Source organism: Triturus cristatus, chromosome 3_1 (assembly GCF_964204655.1).
Source record: "Triturus cristatus chromosome 3_1, aTriCri1.1, whole genome shotgun sequence".
Taxonomy (NCBI): domain Eukaryota; kingdom Metazoa; phylum Chordata; class Amphibia; order Caudata; family Salamandridae; genus Triturus; species Triturus cristatus.
The window spans coordinates 1,138,753,331-1,138,772,286 of NC_140583.1; positions in this window are offsets into that span (position 1 = coordinate 1,138,753,331).

The window sequence follows — 18,956 nt, forward strand, 5'->3', positions numbered from 1 at the left end:
GCGGGAGTCTGGGGACATGTAGACATTAGTGCCCTTCAGGTGGCAGAAAACACCTTCCTCAGATTCCTTTTAACAACACCGACTAGTACATCAATTTACGCTTCCCACTTGGAACTTGGAATCCCCTATCTGGTGGATTTGATAAGAATCCAACCTTTATTGCTTTGGAGGCGCATCTGGACCTCTGATAAAAATGCCCTAACCCAGGCAATCGTGGTGGACTCAATGACTCTTGATCAATCTTCAAAAATAAAATGGCTTCGGTACGTTAGAAATTTCTTTAAGGATCTTGGTCTGGAGAAATATTACCTTGAACCTGGAGAGATTGTTGACATACCGAAGAGAACGTTGAAACAACTGGCTCTGAGCCATTTAGAGTCCTTCATGCCAACATGATCCAGTCCACTAATTCTATCCAGCCCTATCTAACATTACAGATTAGTATGTACGACAGAATGTTACTGACAAGATTCAGACTAGACTTTTTTTATAGACTAGTAGCCTTTCCTGAGAGAAACAGGTGGGATTTAATTCCCCCTACTTGTCCTTGTGATGAGGAATCAGTACAGTCTAATTTGCATACAATTTTGTTTTGTAAATTCTATCACCCACATCGGAAAATTTGGCTACTACCCTTGCTAAGGCGATGGGGACTTAGACAGTGTCGCCCTGCAATGCTACATCTCCAACTCTTAGAATCTGAAATGGTTTGTTATCACGTACTTAACTTCCTAAAAACCATTATGAAGCATAGGAAAAATCTGTAAAATTTACACAGGATCTAGCCTTATACGATGCAGTGAAATTATATGATGCCTTGTTTTTAATATATATGATTTTGTGTTCTTATGAATTTTATTCTTGTAAGATGAGTTTTGTTCTTATATGAATTTGTATCATTGAAATGTTCCTTTTATGGTTTTCCAATGTGTAAAGCCGAATAAAGAAGATTTATTATTATTATATACCACGTTGGTTATGATGGTATACCTCCACGTATACTTTGGTCTTCCCTATCTAACGTTCAAACAACTAACTAAAATAAGAAAAAGTTGCTTCACCAAGCTTTTATAAATCTCCTTTGGTACTATAACTCAGTACAGCCTATTTTACTCAGTCCATACATAATCTCTTTTCTCTTTGGATGCACTTTCCCTCAGCCGAGGGCGCAAATTGTACCTGGTAGCCCCAGGCACTGTAGGATCAGTGAACAATGGCTCTTGGATAGCTCGCATTTCCCTAAGAGCTGCCGCATTTAACACATCATCACTTTCCTTACCTGTCTGAGTCCAAATTATTTGGGCATCGCTGAATGGGACAAACCGAGGCAGTTGCTCACACTCGAAGTCCCCAATGCCGTCCTTGACCCACTGATCGTAGGATAGAGGTGAAGGAACTCTCTGACAGTGGGTGACATGCACCCAATTCTTACATCCAGCAATCTTTACAATAGTACGCTTCACCAGCAGGACCCGTTCAGGCCCCTTCCGTCGCGGCTCCAAACTTTTGTTTCGCTGAAAATTCCGGATTGGCACAAAATCACCAGGCTGAATGTCATGTCCAGGTCCCCCTGGTGTAGACCGTAGGGGCTCCCGCACCTGTGGTGACTAGAGCGTGAACTTTCTTTTAACTGGCCAAGATAATTCAACAACACAGAGTACTCAATATCAGAGAATCGACGAGGGCATTGGACACCCCAGACATGTGGTGGGCATCCAAACACAACTTCATACAGTGACAATCCTGTTCAAGAATGAGCTGTCGTTCTTGTTGACAAAAGTGCTAATGGTAAAGCATCTGGCCACTGTAACCCTGTTGTCTCCTGAATTTTTGCCTATTTCAGTTTGAGAGTACCATTGTACTTCTCAACCAAACCCTCTCACTGCGGATGATTGGCAGTATGACATTTTTGTCTCACATGAAGACCCTCACAAATCAATTGAATCACTTTTGCATTAAAATGACATCCTTTATCACTCCAAATCACTCGGGGCAAGCCGAAACAAGGAAAGAATTCCTTAAGGAGCACCTTTGCAGTCGTAGTGGCTATATTATCTTTAGTGGGATAAGCCTCAACCCATTTACTGAATGCACATACGACCACCAAAACATACTTATGAATATTGCATCTCTCTAATTCAATATAGTCCATTTGAAAGACTTCAAAAGGAAAAGTAGCCGGTGCAAAGTTACCGGGTGGTGTAGGGGTACCCTTTCCAGGATTATGGATCATGCATACCATGCAGTATTTTACTAAGGGGTCTACTAGGATGGCGGGTGGAAAAGCACCCCGACCGCCATGCCAGCCAGTGCCACATGGTCAAACAACAACAGCAAGCAAGGAGTCATGGGGGACCAAGAACACATGTAAGCCTATAGCAAAGGCACATTGGCTGGATGCACAAAATGGCTGCCAGTGCTACATGGTGAAATAACAACAGCAAGCAGGGAGGCCTGGGGAACAAAGAACACATGCAAGCCTAATGCAAAGGCACATAGGCTGGTTGAACAAAATGGCTGCCAGCCAATAATACATGGTCATACAACAAATGCAAGCACAAAGGCAAGGGAACAAAGAACACATGGAAGCCTATGGCAAAGGCACATTAGTTGGATGCACAAAATGGCTGCCAGCTAAATGGCTAAACAAGCAAGCAAAGAGGCATGTGGAAGAAAGAGAACACATTCAGGCCTATGGGCACAGACCCCACAAAATGTCCTCAAGACACATGCCATGGAGAACAAAGACAAATCAACGGTGGCCTATGGGAAACATGCACCCATACTGGACAGACAAATGAGGCATTGTAACACTGAAAAAAACACTGCCATTAATTCAGCATGCCAAAAAAATGAACATTAATTGAGCTATTAATATTGTACAACAGCACACATCCTCCCAAGGAATAAACGTTTAGCCCACATATATACTTTTTGTACACAAAAAAAATGTGAAATACAAAAAAACATATTTTTATTCCATCCAATGCTTTCCCAGCCCTAAATAATGTTTTAAAACAACATATACCACAGAAGCAATTGTTTCATGCACACATGACCAGCACTAGCCAGGGCCTACTGGGTGGCCCATTGGCAGACTAGGCCACATAGTAAAATAAATACATATTGCAAATTTACCAAACATAGAGACAATGTACTGAACTGTGTAACATTTTTCCTTTACAAAAGAAGGAAAAATAAATGTAAAAATAAAACTAGGCCCCTACTGAAATAAATGCAGTCCACTTACCATAATACCTTTGAAAAATTGAATAAAAGTACAAATAAATACTACTGAATGCCCTCTATTGAACAAACAACACCCTTATACATGAGTTTTTAAACTTACTTGTGAAATCTACAGAAAGGGGTCTATTATGATGTCGGGCGGATCGCCACCGCCTGCATGGCGGTGGTGATCTGCCCGACATCTTCCCCGTCTATCTCCCATTTCCCCCGCCATATTATGATGGCGGGGGTACCGCGGCAGATGGGAAGACTGTCCACCACTTTTCCCCCCGGTCGACTTGAATATGGTGGCGGTGTCTGCTAGACACCGCCATCCATATTACGATGGGAGCGGGAAGCAGCCTTTCCATGGCGGCAATGCCGCCACGGAAAGGCATGCGGATTCCACAGTTGGGGGCCTGTTGTGGGCCCCCAGGATATTGGAGGGGTGGGGGCACATGGTACTCCCCTGCATTTGCATGGACTACATTGCAGGCACCGCGTGGTGCCTGCCATGTTGTGCATGCAAATTCACAAATGCCTTTTTTGAATTGCGGCGGGTGCTGCTGACAGCACCGCCCACCGCAATGCAAAAAATGCCGCTCTGACGGGCGCATCCTAATTGCACATGCAGGACTGCCGCACACAAAGCGGGCGGCCCCATTTCCTGGGGCGATGGCGGGCGGACTTTCGTAATAGACCCCAAAGTTCTTAAATCCAATGGTATATACACAGCAGATAAGAAGAGTGATTCTTCCAGCTCAAATAAAAATGAAAAGTATTCAGGATATGGAAAAGCATTGGGAGGAGCATGCAGGCCAGGAACAGTAATTTGTATTCTCTGGGCATCTCCTCCCTGTTGAAAGTAAAACTTTTAAAAAAAAGGCTTCTTGCTCAAAAAACAACTCCAATGGTCTGTTGGAGCATAAAATGTACTTAAAAAGCCTCTTTAGCTGCTTCTCGTGCACAAAAGCTACTCAAGAGACACATTTCTGACTGCAATAGGCGCTACATTAGTGCTGTCACAGCCGGCAGCTATGCAATCAGGTGTCTTGTGCACACTCGATACAGGCCTGAGAGTATCATGGTACTCGCAATCGAGTGCCAAAACAAATCTAAAGTGTGAAAAAGGAAAACAAACTCAGCATCACACCTGGTAGGTAGAATTCCGGAACTCCGTGCTCCTCCGTGGAGCGCAGAGTGCTTGAATTCCGCGAACTACATGTTTACTGCTCAGCTCTAATTTGAAAGCTTTCACAAACTACATATCCATTACAAAATTGCACTGGTCTATGTTGGAGAGCATACCTATTGTCTATGGTAGTTTTCCTTCCTACTAGAACCCCTAGAAGTTTGGTTTCCAGGAAGGTGAGAAGGGGAAGCTGGAATTAGAAGGCCTCACACCACCATACCTTGTCCTGTCAGATATTTTGAACAGGACAACACATACCTCTATTAGAAGGGATATTTTAAGATGCGGTTTACCTTTTAGGATAGCAGGATCAAAAGAGAGCCTTCGGTCCCCATAACATTGCGCCTGGCAACCAAAACCTTTGGAAGTTATTGATAAGCTTAGGAGAAAGATTTTACATATTTTTCTGAGCTTGCATAATATAGGCGGTGTGGTGATTCCAAACATGAGCAGTGCTTTAATATGGCCTAGCAATTACTAATTCACACATCACAGTGATAGTCTCTTAGACTGTCAAGTGCCAGGGCAATCCCATATTAACAGTGGCTATACTTAACAAACTGTTTTACTACATTTTAAATAAATGAGCTTATCTGAGGTCCCTTCTTCAGGCCATAAATCCTAGCGAAATTAAAATCTAAAGGATGGGATTTCAACCAAAAAGGTCTTGTACACCATTGATGAGATGGACATTATAACATTTTATCAGAAACATCAGAGCTATTTTCCTCCTATCTGGCCAGCCTTAAAGATTTAGGAGCTGACAAAAAACTCATAGTGGAAAGTTTGTTATAGCTTTCAATTCAGGTTCAATTCTTATTATAATAGGATTACAATATTTTACAAATAACTTTTAGTGTGTCTATCAGCCTGCATGAAAGGACCATGTGATGGAAGGATTGACATAACAAAAAAATAAAGTTGTCCATTAGTTAGCCACCTCAGCAACCCATTCATTCCTCTCCTCCAAAATAACCAACGCAGAAAACTGAACATTTGGTCAAGTAAGATATTTAAATTGTTTGTATACATTAATTAAAAACATACCCACATAAGCATCAGAGATATAAAAAAACAATTAATGCCACATCCTTATTATCACAACTGTAAAAAATTGGGTTACAGGTTGAGGGGGGGTGAAACCCAAGTCAAGCAGCAATTGCAATCTCTTTATGGGTGAAACAGAAGCAACCCCCACATTAACCTTTGCTGAACCTCTTGTATATTGGCAACACACAGTCAGGCTTAACCTAGAGGCAAAGAGTAAAGTATTTATACAACACTTCAAACAGTAATACAGTGAAAACACAAGACAAGAAAAATCCCAGACTAATTTAGAAAACAAGAGTATGATTTAATAAAGTATTTGAGACAAAAAAGACAAAACTCCAATATGTAGGACTGGAGATATGACATTTTAAATATTTAAGTGAAAATACTGCCTGAAAGCACAAAGCGCCAGCTGTGGTTATCTGGTCATGCTGGACCAGGACAAAGTCACAAGTTCAAGCTGACCACAATAGATCATGGGCCGGATACAGGGACCAAGATAAGCCCACTGAAAAATATACATTAAACTCTGGTTGCGGAGCATTGTTAGATTTTTCTTCGAGAATGTGTCATGTAGTGCAGTTACGAGGAGTTGCGAGGCTATGATTCAGAGATCAGCATTGTTGTTGAGGATACCATCACAGAGGGAATTGTGATGTGAAGTCTTGAAGAAGCTTCGGGGCTGTGATGTGGAGTCCGGTGTCAGGTATGTGTCACACTGCTGTTGTTCAGAAGTAGATATGCGAGGAGATGTATTGCTCTGTGTCTGGTCTGCCCACATACTTGCAGCAGGCTAGCAGGACACTTTCAGGTCAACTTCCAAGGGTCCATTACCGAGGTGGTACCAATTGAGTGGTAGGACCCACAGCTGAAGCAGTCCAGGTGCTGGGTTTCAAGATGATTATAGACTTTTTTGTCCCTGAGGCTCTGATCAGGAGGCCAACCAAGTAGCCCTTGGAGTCACTCTGATGGTCCTGGATTCAAGATGCAGGTCCAGTCCATTTCACTTAGGCAGCAGGGCAACAGAGGAGCAGTCCTTCCTGCAGAGCAATATGCCATCCTTCTGAGTTCCATAGATCCAGACTCCAGAGGTGTACTGACAGTTTGCTTCTGGTGGTCCACTATTTATACCTAATACCCACTTCAAAGTAATGGAAGGATCTAGAGGCTTCCACCCTCGGAGGTGTTTGGAATTTCCTGTCTCCTTGCCCTATCCCCAGCTTGTCTGGGGACACAAAAGACTAGTGTCAAAAGCCTGTGAGTGTGCCCGACAGAGCCTTTGTGATGTGCAAGTGAAGTAGGTGACCTCTTTATACTTGATTCCCATGAAGCAAAGAATTTAATTCAAGGCACTGTGTCTGACACATAGGGCGAAATAGGAAGGGGCCCCATATGGTTAGAGTCTTATTGACCTCCTACGTTCCAGAGCAGGACATTAAGATTTTCTAACACTGGTCTCTTGACAGTTCTACATATTCAAAAGGCCAAATGGGGTGGAAGACCTTTCTCTTACCTCTCTCCTAAACTTTGAAAAAACAATGCCAATCAGTTTGAGAACTGTGACAATGACAATGACACTTTATTTGTGTGATTAATAAAAACCAATACAAAGAGTAACGATCAATGTAAAAAGGATAATTAAAATTAAGTAAAATGATAATGTATGTATACGGCTTAATCCTAAAACCACCATTTGGTGTTTTGTTTTCTAAAACACAATGAAATGTTGTTCCTTTGGCTGCACCGGACAAGCTTTTAGTGGGAGCCAAACTGCATGGGGCCTTCCTCCGGATGAATTCCATGCTGTGCCATGGTTGACCTGTCCATTAGGGCTTGTCGGGCATGATAGATGAACTTAGAAAAATTAGCCATGTGCTTCACCATGTCCAGCAAATATAGCTGCCTCATTCCTTTGCCGTCCACGTGCCCAGTTGGAGGAGAATGGGCCTTAGATGGATTTGGCGGATTGACAACAGGGAGGGACAGCATAGTAAGACGTGGGCCAGTGTTTCACGCTTGTAATGGCAGAGGCGACACTCCGTGATCGCTGGTCTTACTTTCACTGAAGGATGCAGGTATTTTAAAGGAAGAACGTGCAGTCTAGCTGCAAGAATCTTTTGTAGGGCTTGCCTCCCCACCGGCTGTGTAAGATGTGGTTTGAGGCCATATGGAGTGTGAAGGGAGCTTTGGGTCTCGTGGAAGCCTCTCGCTGTCAAAGCTTCAATATCGAGTTTTCGAGAGCATGATCTTACTTGTTTGTTTATTGATGTTTTAATAGTTGTATACTTAATTATATTGGGGTCCCAGTTCTCTATAGCTTATTAAATATAAAAAAGGAATCCCCATGTTATCCTATGGGAAAGGTAGGCCTTGCAGTAGTGAAAATGTAAGATTTTTTCAGTACCAGGACATGTAAAAGTTAAAAGTTAAAAGAAGAGGTCAACTTTTTAATTGCACTGCACCCGCCCTATGGACTGTTTAGGGTCTACCCTAGGGGTGCATTATATATTAAGGAATGTAAAGGTCTGGCAAAATATTTATTTTTCTAGGTGAAATGGCAGTTTAAAACTGCACTTGAAAGCTGCATTGGCAGGCCTGAAACATACTTAAAGGTGAGTTACGTGGGTGGCACAATAAAGGCTGCAGACCCACTAGTGCAGTGAGAAAGCAAAAGACACATACGATGAAAGGAATGTGGACCAAATCAAACATTCACTCCCAGCCATAGATCTGGGTTAAATTCATTTTTCTTTTGCTCTCATGCCACCACTGTTTAGACCCAGCCATATGCAAATCAGTCTTGACCCTGCTCCTCATGGGAACGGTCCAGCCCAAACTGTAATGCCTTGTCCTCCCTGGACCAGAAACAAGCATCGGTTTTGGGGCATCACCCGTCATCAGCCAGGCTAGTTTGAATCCAGTGGCAAAGTGAGCCCGAGACCAAAGTCTGGGCATACCAGGCGCACTTAGGGAGAGAAATCAAAAGGCACACAAATGATGAATGGAATGCAGAACAAATCAAAAATCTACCCCCAGTCAAGAGATTTGGGCTACATCCATTATGCCTTTGCTTACCATGCCACCCAAGTTTAGATCCAGCCATCTGCAAATCAGTCTTGACCCTGATCCTCATAGGAGCAGTCCAGCCTCAACTGCCATGTCAAGTCCTCCCTGGACCAGAAACAAGCTAAACAGGGCTGGATTGTTCCAATTAGGAACAGGGTCAAGACTGATTTGCATAGGGCTGGGTCCAAACTGGAATGGCATGGTGAAACAAAAAACAATGGATTTAGGCCCAGTTCTCTGTGAGTGTTTGACATTGTTCCTCATTTTGTCCATTATTTGTTGTTTTTGCTTCAGACCCACTAGTAGCATTTAATTTACAGGTCTTGGGTACATTTAGTCCCACTTTACAAGGGACTTATAAGTGAATTAAATGTGCCAATCGGGTGTAAGCCAATGTTTAAAGGAGAAAGCACATGCACTTGAGGAATTGATAGCAGTTGTAAAGTGCACAGAGTCCCAAGGCCAACAAAAATAAGACCAGCAAAAAAGGAGCAGCTAGGCAAAAGGTTTTGGGGAAAACCACCCTAAGGCTGACAGGTCTAACAATAACTTATTTCTATGTATTATATTATGTACAATAAGTATTTATTTTGCAACATGATTTCTGGAAAGCAATGATTTGGTACCTTACTCAATACACATTGGATGCTAGAAAGAGCAAAATGAAGAAATTGTGGATGGCTTGGGGTAGTGTGGATAAAAACCTAATAGAAATTTTCTCAGAGAAATACAAATTGAATAATGAGTGAGAGATTGAAGGTGTTGCTGGGATTTTGCACATACACAGAACTATGTGCAGGAAAACAGGGCCTCTTGTATAGGGGCTGAACCTTTCTACCACCTTAGCACCCAGAATGCCAAAACCAGCTAGCTAAAGTGACTCATTCGTTCTCCTACATAATTATGGAGCTACAAATGATTAGACAACCTAGAACACAACACTCCCGACTCTCTCAAGAATCGTGGTAGCAAGACACACCCTTTCGCTCACTCACTCGCACTTGCCTATAAGAGGAAATTATTAACTTTATTATGTAGACTGCAGCTTATTTCTAGCAAGTATGCCAAAGGAAATACTACAGTTCTGATTTAGAGTTTGGCAGAATAATACTCTGCCACAAACATGATAGAACACCCTGTCTGTCAGATTGACAGTCCATCTGCTCTATTTAGGTGCAGATGGACTGTCTTGTTTCGGATTGTGTAAGTACATTAGACCATCCACCCTATCAAGAGTATATGAACTGAAGTACTTTTTTCTGTTTGGGACCAAAGAGAAATAAAGAAGAATGACTCCCATAAAAACATTTTTTTGAGCTCCTGCACAAAACATAGAGGCCTCTAAGCAAATGTTTAGTGCCTTCTCCATAGTAGTGGATTCTTTGAAGGCACCGGAACTTCTGCAAGGCTGGTGGAACTCTGTAGATATGGTGGATGGCAGCCCATCATGGCGACCAAGGTAATTGTTTCCTCAACCCTAATGGATGGCTGACTGCCCTACAAATTATAAATGAGACCCTATGGTCCTTATTTAGTGAGACATGAATCTGAAATAAGTGTGCATTCATTGAATTAGTGCATATTTATCAAATTTGACCGGTTAAACCTAATGCAATATCACCATAGTATGCAGTAATTCCATGTCACATGAGGGAAAAACATCCTTTAAACACCAGCTTTTTGCTGATGACATTTCTCAACAAATAAGGTGCCGATTACAATCCTGTAAAAAATTTCCCCGTACGACTCGTATCCGGTCTTTTTACCGTACGAATCGTACAAGTGCCGTACAAACTGCCAAGTACGATTCGCATGGGAAAAAGTCCATACGAATCGCATTGGGAATAATTCCCCACACGTCCTCGGGTCGGAAAATGTGTCCGACACGTCCCCGGACGATTTACCGTACAAATGTGAAAAGTGAAGTCCAACCGCGCAAGTACGATCCATCCCGTGCGTCCGATGTTACAACCGTATGGAAAAAACACCGTCCGCACCGAACTCCCATAGCAACCATGGAGACATGTGCCCACATACGTGACGAACACCCCCCCAGCCCCCGTGAGTACGCGCCGAACCCCCCGTGTATGTACACCCATGTACGTACGAGTCGTATCCCCACCTGTGTATGTACACCCGTGTACGTACGAGTCGTACCCCCACCCGTGTACATACGAGTTGTACCCCCACCCGTGTATGTACACCCGCTGTGGGTACGCACCGTACATACACGGTGGGGGTACGACTCGTACGTACACGGGTGTACATACACAGGTGGGGGTTCGACTCGTACGTACACGGGTGTACATACACGGGTGGGGGTACAACTCGTACGTACACGGGTGTACATACATGGGTGGGGGTACGACTCGTACGTACACGGGGGTTCGGCACGTACTCACAGGGGCTGGTGGGGGACGGCGCGTACTCACGGGGGCTGGGGGGGGTACGGCGCGTATTCACGGGGGCTGGGGGGGGTACGGCGCGTACTCACGGGGGCTGGGGGGGTACGGTGCGTACTCACGGGGGCTGGGGGGGTACGACGCGTACTCACGGGGGCTGTGGGGGGTACGGCGCATACTCACGGGGGCTGGGGGGGGTACGCCGTGTACCAGGCCCCCTAATCTGGTCGTTTCGCGGCGTACTTCGCTTTTCCGGCACTTTTTGGGTGCCGTAAAAATATTGCCGTCCGGACTGCTGTCGGTTCGATTCGTACTTCCTGGGTCGTGAAACGCTGCCTGAAAGCATCCCGACATCATGTCGGAGCATTCCCGGATCACATTCGTATGTATATTTTCGTCAGTCGGTGTTTTGTACGACTCGTACGGAAATGGTGTTTCCGTGCGAATCGTACTTGCATGTTTGTAAAGTTTTACAACCGGGTACGAGTCGGACGGAGAAAAGCCTCCGTCCGACGGTTCGTACCCGGTTTCTCCAGGATCCTAATCGGCACCTAAATGTAGAATAACTTGGTAAATCAATATTTCCTCAAATATTCTCCAATATTGTGCATACTTTTGGTGCAAAACAACTACAGGACGCTTGTTTCCGGTCCAGGGAAGACATGGCTTGGCAGTTCGTGCTGGACTGTTCCCATGAGGCACAGGGTCAGACTGATTTGCATATGGCCATGTCTGAACTAGGGTGGCGGAGTGAGCTAAAGAATGATGATGGATTAAACCCAGATCAGTTGACTGGGGGTGAGTGCTTGCAATGTCAACACTCCGTCCATCATTCCCTTTGGTTTTGCAAAACAACTACATCCATATTAATATTGCCTATTTGAGAGCAGAAGATAAATACAGAATTATTAGCATTATTGGTGTAATAGGTGACTTCACATTAGTAAATTATGATCAATGTATTGGGAAAAGCCCATAAAATCTAATACTTGAAAAATGGGGCCAATAAAATCATATTCAATCCATGTTTAAAGTCCAGGCATCTTCCAGGTGCCCATTGTAATAACATAAATACATAAATACCATCTGTCTTATTACTTTGTTGCAGGTTAGACCCAGAAACGTAAGTAACCTAGGATTCATTATCTCTGTATAAAAAAAATCCCTTTTTGCACATCAATTATGTTGCAAACCTTTAGTGAGGCAGCTCATAAGGTTAGTACAGTTGACGAGTGTGGTACTTTTCCCAGGCATTCCATACTAAAATACTGGGCTCCTTCAACAATACTGCCTTAAGGTATTCATCATTTATTTTAGACAATGATTTTAGAACCAAATTAGTGATGTTCCTCTATGCAATTGCATAGGTAGTGACACATAGACTATCCACTTTGATGACTGGGTACACTAGCACAATGAGTCAGCGTGATTTGACAGAGTTACTGACATTTACTCAAGGTGTGTTTTTGTTCTTTGGAGTATGGGTGACTTAAAGCATTTGGCTTTAATATATCCCTTCTGAAACAGATACTTGAGGATAACACCTTGAGCAGTGCCTAACCTTCATAGAATCTTCAAAATACTTATGGCATGTGACTGATCCTCCTTCAGCTGTCATAAGAGGCTGCCTTAGTTACATATTTATCCGATCCTCTATTCTTCATTTACACAAGAAAGTGATAGAACTCAATGTACAATTAGTATAACCTTTGCTGAGTTTAGCATCCTCTCAAGCTCTGTCTTTTGTGTGTGAGCTATATCTTTAAAAATGCTGTTATCTTTGCATACGTGAACATCAAATCCAAGGGCTTTGCAATCTCCTGATTACATTAAAAAGAAGAAAGAAAGAAGTACTGCGGCATTCTCAAAGGTACTGCTTAAAGTGGAGCTGTTCAATTTAGACTCCACCCACTACATGTTACAGAAATGCCCATATGCACCTAAATGTGACACTTGTTTTACTGAGAGCCATAACTTTATTAACATGTGTGAACATTTAAATGCATTAATAAAATAAATATATTGACTGTAGAAACTAGAAGTTTATAAATGTGTGTTCTAATATTCAATTTAACATGAAGATGTATTCTGGAGTCATGTTTGCATTTATAATTTAAGTTGCCTTTGCATATGTTTTGAAAGTTACCTTTAAAAGTGTAATCATGTACGCTTTTACTCACATATTGCATGTGTTTTTGAGTTACGCATGCACAAGTATAACCATGTATTTGAAGTGCACGTTTAAATGCGTAGATAAAGTTAGCCTCTAAAGGCCTTCATTTTGAAATACATTTTGGTCTGTCAGTTTGTTCTTTCGCAGGTGCATTTTCAAGGTTTCATTAGCAAGCAAAAGGAATAGTTGCTTGATAGTAAGGCCTGAGAAGCGACACATTGGAAAGAAACATGAAGACCTAATGAGCAGCTGAAGTCTCCTATTCATCGTGTATCAGGAAGTGAGAATGTTCAAAGTTGCAGTAACTGTTTATGTTCTGTGGGATGAGAAAGCCTGGTAATGTTGCAATTGCACAGCACAGAAAATAATCGATTGCTTCATGGTGGTGTGGGACGAGATATGATTGTTGTTGAAGGTTTCCTGGTTTTGATTAGTCCTCCCACTGTTACCACTGTTAAAATTTAAGGCAGATTGCCTTAGACTTTGAGGGGTACAGACCTCTCTGCTTCCTTTTATTCTTGCAAGTGTAAAGCTTCATGCTGAACCCTGATTCCAATTCTGGAAGACCTCTACTGTAGTCTTTACTATGCTGACATGTTCTCACATTTCAACATTTCTTTCAGACCCTATTCTATGAACCATCGTTATTTTGAACTTAGAGCCTTGATTAGATGATTTTAGAACTTGTTCATGTGTAGGAGAGAAAATTAGAGTTTCTTCAATAAACACATATTTCACTGTTTTTGTATTATGTGGCTGTGATTATTTCATATCTCATTTCTACTGTGTCTGAACCTGTGGAGATATTTCAGCTTGGCAGCTGTAGTTTCTGTATCTTTTTAATATTCTCTTGAAATGCATATATACTGGTTTGAATATTAATTAGTGATAAAACTACTGAACATCACTTACTTATTTGTGGTCCTTCTTGTGGGGTTGAAGGGCTTCCAGAAATTCAATTGTTGTATTATGGTTAACTCCTTTTATGTCTTAGTTAACTTAAAAAGATCCATAAGATGAGAGATTTTAAATCATGAACCTGCATGCTCTCAAGAGTCAGTCTCTCTCACAAGGCCAATCTCAGGATCTCCTGTTGCTTGATGGAGAAGCCTAAAACTTATACAATTCAGAATTTACAAAGAATTAGACACTGTCCAGCCATATCTCCAAAGAAAAGTGCCCACCAAAATACATTGTGATAACTCAAGGCCATTCTTCACCAATAAAGTAATCTCACCCAAAAACAACTTCAACTCTAATACCTCTCTAGCCCAACCTCACCCTTAATTCCCCTGTTCCCAACCACTTTTAATCATGACCTCTGTTGTGCCCTGTACATAGAGACACTGGTACCATGTAGTATATTTCCAGTCTTCTTTATTGGTTCCAGGTCAAGGTAGCATAAATCTCTATCCAACCAGCTCTGGTCAAGTACTAGCCATGTACCAGCCCCACCACGAGCACCCTGCCTAGCTGTTCAGCCCATCTCCAGCTGTCACCACTCATCCACAAAGGCACCCAGGCATTCCATTCATCACAGTCACACCAACATTCCGTTACCATCTCTCACTCTGGCTGAGCAGCTAGGAGGACCTAGGCTGACTTCATGTAAATGTAATACTGAGGATATAACATTATCCCTTTCCTTTAAATAAAAACAAAAATAACAAATCTAAAGGAGAGAACTATACAAAAGAAACCGGTAATGTTGAGAACTCAGGGATGTAACTGAAAGCAAAACATCACAAGAGAGTGAAGAGTACAAATCAAGAAAAGATGGGCAAAATATGACATCAAAAATATGAGCATCAATATCCCCCATCCTCCCCCATGAAAAATTATCAAAACATTATGAAGCGTAAACTTGTAGAAATACAAGTACAAATTGTAAAACTTTGCAACATAGGATAACACACCCCACAACCAATCCTAAAGAAGATATGTGAAGTGATGCAAAGGGTAAAGCACCCCGCGACACCAATACCAACTGCAAGGGAACTAACAAGATATGGGACAGTGACCCATGAAACAGTGCAATGGGCTAGGACCCATAACACACACCCCATGTAGGGTTGTACCTTAGTACTGCGTGCAACATGTAAGTGGGGAAAACCCATGTCCTAACCCTGTGAAAGGGTAATACAAAATAATGATTATGCATGGGAACTAACCCATGACCCAAACCTCATGTAGAGGTCACTAACTGGGACTAAACCCAACCCAATCTTTCACAAAATAAATTAAAAGTGAAGGAACTATTACCCAAACCCATCCCTCCTTTAAGGGATCACTGTGATGACCACCCACAAGAACACATGGACAACCCATCCTTTGATAAGCGTAAAACGGTGCCATCACGAAATATGACACTTTTGCATATAAAATACTAATACAATTCCATTAACTGTAGATCACTAGTAACCTGTGCCACACACCGGTGAGCGACCTCTCACCCGATAATAACAAAGATGACTAGCTGTAACGCCATCAAAATTAAAGTAACACAGGCAAAAACATTTCCATTGACAAAAGTCAATAACCATACAGTGACTACTATTTGATGTCGAAAAATTGCTCGTGAACAAAGTCCCAAAGATATGCTGAAACACACCGTTACACAATGTACATATAATTAGCCAAGACTGTAAAGAAATACACTTTTTAGTGAAAGTAAGCATGACACAATTGTACAAAAGGGAAAACTCTGGACATAAACCACTGCCAAACCAATTACAATATAGGAAAATATGTAACGTGCTTCACATAACCATGTTGACCCCAAAAACATACTTGAAAGACAGTAAAACAGTATGAAGAATAACATGCACACAGGCAATCAAAGTCCATGGTGTGCCTGTCACGGGGATCGTGATGGAATACTTCACACCAGGAGAAAATGTGAGAAGAACTCCTTTGAAAACAGCAACAACCAGTCAATTTCATCTGTGTCTCCAGAGGAAGAGAAAAACAGAAACAAAAATATACTGCCACTCACCACTTAAGCAGTGTGCAGATGCCTCCATGCAAATGGTAAGCTGTCCCCAGAGAGCAAAAAATGATCCTCTAATTCCGCTGACATAATCGTGGAAATAAACAAACTGACTCTGAGAAAGACATCTCTTTACGCCGAACTTGCCGATTAATAGTTAACAGTTAAAACGTGGTTGGCAAAACGAGGGTAGATAACAAGTAGGGGTGGGCGGAATTTGCGAAATTCACTTTCGCAAATTATCGCGCAAATGTTAAAAATCTCCGCATACACGCGGAAATATCATGAAGATGCGGACGTTTTTTTCCCGCCTGTTCGTGGTATTTTCTGCGTGGTCGCGGCTCGCCAACTTACCCATGCGGTTGCTCGCGGGTGCGGCCATTTTGTTTTCACTTGTCTCGCGGTGCATGATCACGAGAAGAAAGACGTGATCGCGCGACGAATGACGTTACTGCGGGCGCGAACTGTCGCGAGACAGCACAAATGGCTACCAACAATCCAACATCTCGTGGAGAATGCTACCGGATCGGGAAAACTTGTCAGCGAACGCGGGGATTCAGGTAAGGCGATCGCGCGCACGCGAGAATGTATTATTTTACAACGCGATCAAGCAAAAAATTTCAAGTAAAATGCGGATTGCGGAAATCTTTACATTTTAGCGCTCTCCGCGGAACACAAAAATATCAAATTATAGCAATATCCGCGAGCGGAACAGAATTTTAGCCCAGGCCTAATAACAAGCAGTGTGTGCCAACCCCAAGATGGCGCCACGCTTTTGGCATTGTGCCGGGTGGCTCACGGCACGCCCGTGCTTCAAAACGTGGTAGGCATACAATAGTGCTGAGAATACCTCGAACGTCAAAGTAGGTCTTCGATGACACTGCACAATTGAAAAATGCATGTGAGGTTGCGCGCGCTAAGGCTGATTCGTGCCTCATTCTTTTAAACAGCAACTCGGCGGTTGAAAAACGCTCGCAGTCTGATGTTTCAGAGGACACCATCAATAAAAGGCAAAAGGTGTCCAACCTTTATTTTGACTCAAAACTATTTTCACGCTTATGCTGCCAAAACCAAGTTGATCCAATGTACACCAAAGTATATCCTCTCCAACGTCGTGTGCACTCACTGATAACAGAGTATGGGACATCACGATACTGTGCACAAGCCAAAAACACACAATGCTTGTAGAGAGACCAACTGCCACAATGTAAAGTTAAACACCAATACTTTATCCTTCGGTGCAGTTTCTCATCGTATTTCCCAAACACGTGCCAAGCAACTGGATGTGCACAACTGTTGAAAGCAAGATGACTGCTTTACTAAATGTTGAGCTGTGTTTATTCCTACTACCACATACCAGCGTCTTTCAAAATAGCGTTTTTAATTTAGAAATTTGCAATTCTAAAGCTGTGAACTCTGGGCTACCAGCATTAATTTCCACTATTACTTACTTGCCAATGCCTTTCTTTACTCTAATGATTTTCCTCAAAATCTAAAGCATGCTTACATCAGCTTCTCACAAAAATGTAACACTCACAATAAGTTGCTCCACAACTGCACTCTTATCTCTGGGCACCCTTGCTTAGCAAAAGATGTAAAAAATATGGTCACACTGCAGCTATACACCCCTTTTGAAATTAGCCACTGGCTGATTGGCTTCATGTCATGATTTTGCCATACAAGGAATGCAGAAATCATCATACTAATATCAGAGGAAATCTGCTCACTGCAAGTCAAGTATATATAATGATATTATTTGAACTTTCCAAAGCATGCTGCACCATTGATCGTAAAACTCTTCTATGTCTCTATGCCATATGCTGGAAGGGGGCCAAGCTTTAAAATGGTTCATTTTGTTGGTGATAATCTGCACTCACCAATTTGATCTGGGACAATATCTCTCTGTGAATACTTCCCTCCTACAGGGTGTTTCCCAAGATTTCCTATTGATCCTATTCTCTTCCTTGTCTACCTGGTTCAATTGACACACATATTTTATGTTCACAACATTGACAACTACATGTATGTGAGGATACTCAGATCTACCTCGGACTGATAGATGGAACCTTATTCACCATTAGGTAAAGGACTCTCTTAAGCAATAAAAGAATTGAATGCACCATAATTTGGCTTAGCAGCAATATCCAGATATCAGAAATACTATGTGCTGGCCTAGTAGAAATAAAACTCTCCTTCCTTTTACTTTATCAGACCATATGGTCAGGCACCAGTCCGGAAGGCTCGCAATCAGGTTGTTATCTTGGTCAGCAGTATGCAGTTTTACTTCTCATGTGAAGTTGGTCACCAAATGTGCACTCTGCCATCCTAAATTGAGGCAGTGCCTATTCTATGTGCTCCAATTCCTCCAAAAGATTGTGCTAGTCTCTACCATGGTATTATCATACTTGCTTTGCTGGAGCAGCATTCTAACAGTCCTCCTCAAGATTCATCTCCGTCCTAGGACACTAACACTAAAACATTCCATCTTACTCTATTAGATGCACACTAAATAGAGATTCCATTTCTATATACGGGGGCATTGTACACCAGCTGGTCAAGGATGCCTGCCAGGTAATCATGAAACATTTTCAAACTTGCCACCCATCCATTAGCTTGAGATGATCATACGCCACTAACCTGCTAGCCCCAGGACATGGTAAAAATTCAATTATGCTGGGGTAACTTTGGGAATTTTGGATTATGTTTGTTATGCAAAATTATTTCATAAAGCCATGTCACGTAATTACACTGCATTTACTGAAAAATTATATAATGGAAGCTATAAAATTACCAGAACTTGTGCAATTGTTACTTGCAGCACTAGTATTTTTATTGTTTTACACAGCAAGATTATGG